Genomic DNA, 10420 nt, shown 5'->3' on the forward strand with positions numbered 1-10420 from the left:
GAACCTCCCCCCCTCGCCCTCTCTCTCTCACCCCCCCCCCCCCTCCCCACCCCCTTGCACCATGTAATGCGTGAACGAAGCCCGTGAGCGCGTGAGACGCATCAGCAAATTGCACGCGCTCGTCACCGAAGAAACCGTGCCGTGCATGTGAAAGTTGGGTGGTTTTCTCGTGCTCTTTTCTTTCCTCCACCCCGCTACGTTCTTCCTTCCCTAGAAGGGGGTTTGTTTGCCGCCCCACGCACCCTTTGCTGGCCATCAAAAGATGGGTTTCAATTTCGCTCGTGATGACGGCGACGTGCACGGGCGTGGAATGGCACACTTGGCACGTCCCGGGTTTTCCCGCTTTTTTTCTCTCTCTCTCTCATCTTCTTCTCTTCCCATTTCGCATACTGTTCACCATCGATACAGCTTCCGGACTGGGGGGGGGGGAGAGGTTTTCCTTTCGCGTGCCTCCGCAGCTTTTAAATTCCCCCAGCGAACGATTCACCCACGCACGGTCGAAAAATGGGTTCCCTTTTTCGGGAGATCGATTGCCGCTGGGAGACGGCACCGGAAACGGGGCGGAAAAATCAACGGAAAATCCATCCCCTCCCCCGCCCCCCGACGGGTGATGGTGAAAGCGCCCGAGGACCTCCGGGTTGGGAAATGGTCGGATAATTTATGGACACACACTCATATCAGCGCGGTGCCTGGGATCCAGCGTGTGGTGTAGGGAAATTCTTGGCGTGTGGTGAAAAATATTCCAACCCCCCCCTCCCCGGAGCCACTCCCTCACTCTCTCTCTCTCGCTTTACCCACGAGGGCAGCTCGTCTTTTTCGTTGCTTCATTTGTCCCCTGGGAGGGTGGCAGTGGCAGGGGCGAAACGAGGAATAAATTGGCCCGGCTCATGGTCGGCACGGGTCGGAAAAAGCAAAACCAATGTGCAAGTGGGTGGGAAAGAAAGCGAGCTGAAACGAGCAAGAAAAGCGAGACAGCAACAAAACAGGAGCGACCGGTGCGTTTTGCATTTTGCCGGCTTTTCTCTGGGTCTAATCTCGGCTCGCTTGACGACGTGGTTGCCGCTCCTGGTCCGGGCTAGATAACTGCCCTCCACCTCTCCACCCCACCACCACCACTCCTCGCATCACCCTCCACCAGGCTCACTGCCCATCAACGAAGGTTCAAATCCCGCTTACGAATGATAAATCGAGCTGCTTTGGCTGGTTTTTTTTTCCTGTTTTGCCGTTCACGCGGAGCCTGGAAACTCCCGTAAAATGGCACACGTCGGAAAATTTCTTCCCTCCACCCGTGTAGCTGTAGCTTCACCTTCAGCTGGCCAAATGCTGGCCCACACGAGCTCGCGAACGGTGGCGCGGATTTTCCAGCAGTGGGCCATCCGTCACCTCGGTGGTGCGCGTAAAATGCGTCTTTATGAAAAATTCACCCACCTTGCCCCCTGCCTGCCCTTCCTCTCCCGTGTGCACCGGGTCCATGAGGGTCCTCAAAATTTCCACGTATTAAAGTGGGGGTAAAAGAAGGAAAAAACACAGCACCGCGCCGAGCCACTTTTAACTCGCTTCCTTCCGAATGCTTGCATCGGCAGGCGTGGTGCGGGGGCTGGGGTATTTGTAGTGGTGGTCATCCCACACCACACAACCTCCCTGCCCTGCGAAACCATTTCGCCTGACGTCAAGACAAATCGTTGCAATCCCGCGGCCTGTTGTTCGAGCGCGGCGCTAAGTGCTTGATAACTGAGCTTATTTATTTACTGTGACCAAACGGGTTGAAAGGGGAAGTGGGGTGCGTGGGGGGGGGGGGTGAAAAAGAAGGGAGTGGGATGACGAGTGGTTCCATCGCTCAAATGTCCCGGCCACACGCACACACGCTGACGGTGAAAAACGTGACCGTTGCAACTCGATGGCCGGCGGTGACAGGTGCACCTGAAGCGCGAAGGTGACGCGGGGGTGGTTTTTCCAACCCCTTGTTGGGAGGGGGAGGCAAGCGTGAGCTGTCCGAAGCATTGAGCAGCTATTAAGTGTCGTCTGTAGCTCTGGGGCTGTGTGTTGTGAAATATCGTTGGAATTTCATTTATTCACAATGCTGCCAAGGAAAACGCAGGACCTCCATTTTGCTGTGAGAGGAAAGCGCATGTAGTTTTCTTGTCATAATGAACTGGAAAAGCTTACTCAATGGTAAGTATTGTTAGGTGAATTTAATTATGTTTTAATACGTGCTAACTATTTAAGAACTGTGTAATTTATGTTCATTATTTATTGCAATCTCATTCTAATTAGTCTCGTTGGAAGAATTTGCAATGAAAATTCATGTTTTATGAAGCTGCTAAGTTGAAATAATTGATGCTTACTTGATGCATTATGAGTTTTATCTACTAAAATAGAAAAAAAGTATAAGTAAAGTCTACTAAAATATAAAAAAAGTAGAGGTAAAAAAGTAGTAAGTAAAGAATAAGTCATATATATATATTTCATTCCATGCTAAATCCATTAATAAAAAATAAACAGAAATTTGCTCAAGAAAATTTGTATACCAATATAAATATTTTACAATTTAAGTACACTCTTTCTATCAAAGTTTTTCTTCAAAAATCACGACTTCTTGCTCTGCTTGGTTAACGCATTTTGTCACTTAAGGGCAGCTTTTTACCACCCCATTAATTACAACCCTTACGGTGGCAAAATCGATTCCTCGCGCGACCCGGGAAAAGCTAATTAATTTACTTTCACGCTGCAGCACCATTTTCCCATCGTTTCCGCGCCCATGCGAGGCCATCGATTGATACGACCGATCCTTTTCCTCTTTTTCTCTCGTTTTAAAACCTTATCAACCCTGCCAGCTCGTTACGGGATGCTTCCCGCTAAGCGAGGGTGAGTTTTTCCTTTTGCCTGTTTGTTCCCGTTAGCTCGTAAAATCGCACCCGTACGGAGCCTGAATCGACTACTCCGGCTTCGTACAGGGTGTTTTTGCTTTCGATCGCTTCGAAGGCCTTGAACGTGTCGCTCAATTCAGCTACGATTGATCCAACAAACCGCAGCTAACCGGGCCTGGGCTCATTAAACGTTCCCAAGCGCCCGTATGGGCGAAGGAGTGAACCCTTTATTTTTGTCTCGTCCCATCGTTCCTTCGAAAGGCAAGACTCAAGACGCTCGCAAAGACACGACGGATGAACACACAACGCTTCCTCAAAAGCCCTTTCGCTTAATGCTCGTTGTCTGATGCTTTTTTTCTCGCCCTTCACGCTCTTCAGTGCAGTAGTGCAACGGTTAGTGTGCAATTTGCACTTGCGCTGAGTAATTAGCCGCGGCTTCTTCTACGCCACCTTGATTACCCGTGGCTCGGGGAATGTGTGGAAATAAAGCGAACAATCCACGCATGGTACAAACGAACTCACACCCAAATGCAGACACAAAAGACCTCCGGAAGGTACTCGACACGTAAGCGGGCTGACCGCGCGGACGATAAAAAGGTATCTCGCTTTAATTACTTCCCAACGGGCGTACCCGGAAGCGCAAGCTTCATCCTCGATGGCTCAGTTTAAGCCCCCCTCCGGAGTGATGCCATTTGGTGGTTGATCCTTAATGAAGTGTTTGCTCATGGAGGTGGACGGTGTCTTTTTATTTTTCGCCGTAAAACGCGATAAAAACCGCCCGTTGCCCGGATCATTGCCTGGGTACGCGACAAGCAATTGCGACGAGATGTTTGCGCTTTTCTTTTTGTCTGCTCCTGCAAACGATAGCTGGCACGTAAATGCAGCGTGCTTTAAAAGAAAATCATGTCTTTTCTTGCTGTTAAAAAGCACCACCGCTGGGTGCTACAATATTTGTGGTGGGATTTGTACATGCTTGCAAACATTCGGAAAAGATTTTCACCCACCCAAGTGGCCGTGCGTGAAGGTGAAATTGAAAGTAACGCTCCTGGTACGTCTCATCTCCGGGGAAGTTTATGGCACGGCCATAACCCCGAACGCCCTAGCCGAGCCCCATTTTGTGGAGGAAATCCGCGAGAAAACTCCGAGGAAACACGCGACTTTAGGGCTCATACCAGCCCACCAAGGCGTACCAACGTTTGGAGGACTATAGGTTTCAATTTCCGAACGCTCACTGAAGCACCGGCTGCATTAGCCAGCCAATGGTAGGAAGTTTTTACAACCGAGGATATTGTTAAAAAACTTAAATTGGTGCTGAATAATTTATCGGCTCGGTTTGCAGAGGGAGCGGTTTGGAGGGTGATAAGGAAAATGGCATGTACGATTGGGCGGGAAAAGTTAGATACATACACGTGGGGAGGCTGAGTAGTGATGGTAGCTCATTTCACTTGCTGAACATTGAATACCGTAGAACTTATCGACTTAACAAAATCTCGTGTAATTAAGAGAAAGCTCATAAAACTGCAACGGCTTGGGAGTTTAGTCACGGATGTGAAAAGTAGCTCTTACTTACTATCATTGTAATTTTACAGCATGAATTTAAAGAGTCTAAATCTAAGGCTAGTTAGTGTTGAGTAAGTTTGCTAAAATGACAATATATTTGAAGAATTAAAACTGATGGGTTTTTATTTAATCAATTCAATTTTATTTGGTTTTCATTAGTTACACATAAAATAACATTCAGTTTGAACTAGATTTGCGCAGGTACATTCACAATGTTTATTAGATATGCTTACGTAATATTAGTTTAAATATTTCAACTGTAAAAAATTTTGATACAACATTTTATTTACATATAATACCTAAAAAATCGTGTAGTTTCAAAATGTGTTGTAATTTACCTCAAAATGCAGCTTTAATTATTGTGAATTTAATCGCTCTTTTGTTTATTAATTTAAATAAAATAGAGGTAACGCCTAAAAACCGCTACTTAAAATATGATATATTTAACCTAATTCTTCGGACATCGATTTTATGGATTAATTTGTTTGTTCTACCGAATTGGTGCCTGTAACGTCGTTTGTCGTGTAGCTTTATGATGTTTTTGTTAAGAACATACCTATAACCTTTTGAGTATCCCTCGAGAGTCAATCTCAAGGGAAATAAAATGCTATTTACTCAACTATCTGTTATAATAAAGGAGTATCCAGATTAATTGTATTTACATAAGCACATCATAACCGAATTTCTGGCATCTAAAATTAGTGGCATCATCTTTGTTCGATTGTAGCTTGCTTTCACTTGACATTCTTTCTGTCATCCGTATGTCTGAGAGAGGGATCTCACGATCACCTTGGGAATAGGATTACAACGAGCGTGTACTTTTCCCATTCACCAGCGGTGTTCGGACATTTCCTGAGCACAAGCCCCAGCCAGCTTCGTTAAACACACAAAACAAAACCCCAAACCTAGCAAAAAATAACACAAACAGATGTGCTCCAAGGGTGCAGCAAAGTGACATGTAAGGTAGAGCACACAAAAAAAAAAATGTAAATATTTAATATCCCAAACCCCGGGCATTCCGGCGCACGATTGCAACGACACGTTGCACAAAAACTGACCCCCGGACATAGCCGGCGCGCCGGTTCTCCTAGAGCGAGCGAGAGCAAATTTGATTCAAACAAATTCCATGATTAAACACAATCGCATTCGTTTGCGCGATAAAAACAGGGGCTACAGCTGTGTAATCAGAGCCGTGCGATGCCACCCGAGGGTTGTTGCGACGTTCGAGGCTGTTGGCAAACAACATATAAATACATACTAATCCCGCACGCATACCCCGAGGGTTTGGCTCCCTTTAGGACCGGGAAAGTAGTTTGCTCGCTGCATAATGCATTACAAAACACGCATGTAAGGACGCTCGTGTAAGTTGGTGGCTTCGGTCACACACAGGGTGGTTCTGTTCAGAATGCAGTTCCCCAAATCGACCGTTGGCACGTCATTTACCAATCACAAGTTTTGTGTCAAAAATCACCCAAAAGGACTCGTCATATCTGCGTCGTAAAGGAGTCAAAGTTCGATTAGAATCGCATGATGCAATGAGGTCCCTTTTTAGTGCGTTCGTTTGAGGTTGAATAATTGCCCAACATCCGTTCAGGGTCGGGTTGCAATATGGAGCTCTTTAGAGTCTTCTTACGCGAGAACGATTTGCCCTCGCGCAGGGCAGACCCGACGAATAATAAAGCCGTCCATTTTGTTTGATCCAGACGCAACCCTAACCTGAACGTCAGCTGAAGCTCCAGAATGCACCGCACGGTGAGTTTTCCACCCGACCGAGCGGGCAAATGCAGGTGATGCTTGGCATCTGCACCATCCGGTGGCGTTTCGAACGTTGGTCTAACCTGCAAGGACCTCTCGCCGATCGGTTGTTTAGGACGTGCCGGTGTTTGCCGTTCGAATTCCATCCGCTCGACCGCTGCGTTACGGTGCGAAGATTTGTAATCCGCATTTCGGTTCCCGGCTGCCCGGTAGGCGCACTAATTGGCGATTTCTTGGGCACGGGCAGCCAGCAACGATGAGACGACAGCTCGAAAACACGCCACGAAAATCCACCCAGTGTGAGCGCCATCGGACCGGGAAAAACATTCCCAATTAGTCCCACGCCAGTCCCGCAGCGGGTGGAAGCGCTACCTTTCGGTGGTGGCGTCGATAACTTCACAATTTCCATCCACGAGGTCTCGTGTCGTCGTGGGCAAGGCACCTCGTCAACCGGGTGTTGTCCGGTGTAGGCCAATTAGCTCCCGAACGCATCACACGCGCAGTTTGTAATGGAAGCTACGATTTACGCACCTGCCAGCCCGGAACCGATGATTTGGCTCCATTATGCGGCCTGTTATTAAGAAGTCGTCAAGTCCGGTTCGGGACGAGTTCATTATCGCGTGCTGGTTCGAGGTCCTTCGTCCTCGGGTGCATATTTTAACCCTGCAAATCACGTACGCAAAACGTCGACCCAACATGGGGCGCACATACAGGACGATTGACGTCGCTTCTGTCGTTGACGTTTGCTGTCCTGCCGCATGGAGATGGGTGAGTGTGTCAGTTGCTTCGTTTTTTTCAGCTCTACTCCACTTTTATCGGCACGTTTTGGGTTCGCTTTTGGTGCTCCATTTCGTGTGTTCCTTCTTGCTGGGTGTGCCTTTTTTTTTCTCTCTCTCTCTCTATCTCTCCATCGCAGCATCATTTCGTATGCCCACCGCGTCGGTATGACACTATCGTTATTAAGCCATCACGCTCGTTTACATGCGCCAGTCGGGGAGTGGACGCGCACTAGCGTCAAATAATTTACTACCGCGCCGGCTGCAGCATTCGTGGATCCGGTTCGACTTTCTCGCACTTACCGTAGCACGAGATTGATCCCCGAGCATTTTGGTAGTTTTATTTTTATGCAATTTTACTTTTTAACACACGATTTTTAAAAACATGTCTCCCCAAAACACTGCTTTGCGGGCGTCGCTTGGGAGTACTTCCCGAGAAAAAGAAATCACAATCCTTGGGGATAAACAGGGATGCTATTCAACGGGAAGCTACGGAATGGGTCCGCTGCTTTGGCCCGAGCCGGTTCCGGTCCAGAAACCCGCAGGATCTGCCCTTCATCCTTCACCACACGAAGGGATGCTATCGGTGGTCAGGCGTCTGCGTTTGAAAACGGTCTCCCCCCGGTGTCGGTGTTTTCACACGCAAGGGATTCTCTTTTCCTTTTCGTGTGGCTTGTGTGCGAGGACTATGCCAGGATATACGAGGTTTGGGGGGGGGATAAAGAATAAAAAATGAAGAAAACATTGGGAGGGAGAGTTTCCGGTTGCCAAGAGGCTCGAATTGCCTAGATTCATTGACTACCTGACTGGAAATGTGATATTTATTGAATTTTTAATGGCGTGAAGCTTCCGATTAGATTTTTGTGGAAACGTTCCTGCTTCCTTGTCGCCCCCCCTCCCCCCCCCCCGTTTCCTTACATGCTCACTCACACACGGACAGCCATTTTCTTTTCTTGCTTTACCCCAAACCCAGGGGTGTTGGCGTGTGTATATTTGTGGTAGGGATGATAGAATGACGATTCGATTTCGGCGCAGCTTCCGTCGGTCGCGTGCGGGCGTGATTTCCGAGCTCGACATTATTTCTCTTCTGTCACCGATCGTGGGCGTGTGGAAAACGGCCGGTTCCGCTCGAGCGATGCTTCGCGCTTTAAGCGATGGCCGCCTTCGGTCGCCATTTCCATCGCAGGCGGTGTATGGGATTGTGTTGATTTTGCCCCACTCTTGGAGCCGGCTGTTGAGCTGAACAGATTGGTTGAGGCTGCAGAATGGTTGCGCGTGACGAAGGTGCCTCTCCATCACGCTTATTGCGACAAGGCTTGTGCGGTGGACTTAAAGGCACTTGGCTGGTGGTGCTGAACGGTAGGCGACTTAATTGAATTCCCACACGAATGAAAATCAATCCGAGGGAGAATAAGCAGCCGGTAAAAATGCGTGTTGAAGTCGACCGAAGGCAGCAGAAAGACAAGTGCTCGAAAAGAGTACAGCTTTAATGAAACCAATTGCTTGAAATATGCAGCTATAAATGCATGTCAAAAAACGGAGATTTACATCATTAGATGCAACATTTAAGTTCTTGTGTTCTTCGATGTGTAAGAAAAATACTGAAAATCTGTAAAATTTGATAAAAAGCTTTTATTTGAACATTATTTGAAAGAATCTAACTATGCCACCTTACAATGTTGTATTTTACATTCCTTATCGTTGATACTAATTTATGTTATAGCATAAGCCAGTCAAATTAAATTACCTTTTAAGTTTAGAAATAACACTGTTTTATTATAAGTTTAAGCAGTTATTCCTCATCTTAGAGATAATAATAAAAGCAATCAATAGCAGTCAATAGACGTATAAGTAAATCTATAAGTAGTTTATCGGAACATTTGTTTTCTTTTCTCTTGCCTCAATTAATCCCCTTAAATTACTTACAAATGTTGGAATCACACACCATCACGGGCGCACAAAACAACGAAAAAAACCCCAACGGCAGCATAACGTGCAGCGCATTTTAATGCTAGCCTTCTGTAAAGAAAAAATAGCCAAACTTTCCCGCCACTAAACGCCACGAAACGCGGCTGGGACGCACGCGACGAAAGGGCAATGTTCAGGAAATTTAAAACAGCTTACTCGATACGTGCAGCGTAAAAGGTCAGCCTTCGGCAGCCCTGGGCAGCCCTGGGCAGGGAACAATTGGTCGCTCCCGGTGTGGGTGGTGCACTCAACCCCTCGCACGAAACAACCACCATTCGTGAAGGGCCCAGGGGGTCTGCGAGCCGTTTGCTGAGGTCAGGGCGGAAGATTTGTTTAGTCGCCTTTCCTTTCCCGGCCAGCAACAACAACAGCATGCAGCAACAAAAATACTCACCCACAGACGCACATGAGGCCGAGGAAAGTCGAGAAAAAGCCACCCTCGCTGTTAGGGACGACGGAAAGAAGGCACAAAAATGCCACACTTGCCGCATGCAACGACAAAGTTGCTGCCGTTGAGTTGTCGGAACGATGATTTAAAGTTCTTAAAAGCTTGCTCTGGTTTCTCGTTCCCGCACGATGCAGCTGGAGGCCAATCGTTTGAAAAAGTTGTTGCTCAGAATCGTCCGAATGCAGCATGCCCTGCAGCACAACGGAGAAGAGGTTGAACACCGAGCCAGAGAAGGAGAGCCGACCAGGGTTTCACCAAACCGCGACACTCCCTGCGGCTCGACGAGGTATTGATAATGGGCCAGGATTATTATAATAAATATTATTTTCAGCTCATCTTGCAAACCCGAACCCGGAGCGGAATAAAAACACGCGAAGTAGCAGTATCTGGGCGGTGGCAAGAACACCACTCGGTCGGGAAAACTGTCGCACTTGGAAAATTGACGACTGGCCAGCGCCAATGAGCGAAACGAGCTCGATTGGAAAGTCGGGCCAAGGGGAAATGAGCATTTTTTTGTTGCTCGTTTGTTCGTTGATTTGTTTGTTTCTTTGTTTAGCGCCCAGAAGGAATAGAAGAGATGTGGTATGAGACGTCTGAACATGTATCAGACCAACAACTTACTGGACGACTGTTAGTTGCTCCCTGTGCGACCTGTCAATGCGAGAAGAAGGCTGGCTTTAAAAGGGTGTGTCTAGTTTCGTAGCTTCCGGCTACAAAGGTTTTGGTGGAGTGAGCTACAACAAATACATACATCTAGCTAAGGTGAGTTTTGTGAGGTTGTTTGTTCTTGGATCGTGTTACCAAAATATCATTGCTCGTAGAGAAGAAGCATTCCATGAACTTTTCTCCTTCATAGAAAAGGGGTGTAAATTTAATCCTTTTTAAAAAGGCTTTGGAGGAGATTCTGAACCATTCTGGATTCTGGAAATTCCGGACTTGCAGTTTTAGTTAAGATAATCAAATGCCTCTAGGTGCATTGAATCTAGCTTGGTATATACAACTAGGAAATAAATGTAATCTAAGCTGAAAAAATAAATAAAGTATAT

This window comes from Anopheles nili, chromosome X, assembly GCF_943737925.1.
Source record: "Anopheles nili chromosome X, idAnoNiliSN_F5_01, whole genome shotgun sequence".
Taxonomy (NCBI): Eukaryota; Metazoa; Arthropoda; class Insecta; order Diptera; family Culicidae; genus Anopheles; species Anopheles nili.